Consider the following 513-nt stretch of genomic DNA (forward strand, 5'->3'; position numbering starts at 1 on the left):
TCGCCAAACAATTTTCCCTGTATTCTTTAAGAGGGGTCACTGAGTCATTTTTAAGAGAACTTATTGGGCATTTACTATGTGCCAGGTACCAGGAATATAACAACAAAGAACACAAAAGTGCTACATGTGGTGGCGTACAGGCCTGCAACCCCATCTGGTTGGGAAGCAGAGGCAGGAGGATGAATCCAGAGTGGAAGTCAAGAACTACCTAGGAAGTTCCAGGCTAGCCTGGACTACATAGTCTAAGACCTTGTTTCATGTCCCCTTTGTTACCTCACAACAAAAGGAAACAGGCAAGACGCTGTGCTTCATAAAGAAAACAAGATAATCAGAGAATAAATGCTGCAACGGACCAGATAACAGAATGATGAGGTGGAGAGTCTTTGCAAATGTGCCACCAGACTCTGTGGTCTACGGACTGAGTCCAGGGCCTTCTGCACGCCAGGTACGCACTCCATCAACTGAGCTACATGCTCAGCTCACAGAAGGGCTTTCTGCAAACGTAACTCTCAG

This window comes from Peromyscus eremicus, chromosome 4 (genome assembly GCF_949786415.1).
Source record: "Peromyscus eremicus chromosome 4, PerEre_H2_v1, whole genome shotgun sequence".
Taxonomy (NCBI): Eukaryota; Metazoa; Chordata; class Mammalia; order Rodentia; family Cricetidae; genus Peromyscus; species Peromyscus eremicus.